The sequence below is a fragment of the Dendrobium catenatum genome, unplaced genomic scaffold, assembly GCF_001605985.2.
Source record: "Dendrobium catenatum unplaced genomic scaffold, ASM160598v2 fragScaff_scaffold_946, whole genome shotgun sequence".
Classification (NCBI taxonomy): Eukaryota; Viridiplantae; Streptophyta; class Magnoliopsida; order Asparagales; family Orchidaceae; genus Dendrobium; species Dendrobium catenatum.
Window position 1 is genome coordinate 751290 of NW_021319408.1, and position 343 is coordinate 751632.

Here is a 343-nt window from a genome sequence, read left to right on the forward strand (position 1 = left end):
GCCTCGGCGAGCCATCCGAAAACCAGGAATTTTCCTGGTTGACTTTTCCATTCTTTCTCTCTCGTCAAAAATATCTAAGCAGTATCTTAATAAAATGGAGATTTAACGTCTGCTCCGATCGAAAACGACTGGGATTCTTATAATGCAATGCAGGCCTAGATCGGCCGCGGAGCCAGATCGCAAAATCGTCCCGGACGGGATACGGATAAAGAACAGGAGAGGGAGGAGCCAAAGCGGATAGCCTAACCAGAGAAACGAGTCGAGTACGCCTGGAAGCAGAAGGAATGTCCCAGAAACTAATTTCATGGACGGTATTTTGACACAGTACAGGGGAGGACAGGGC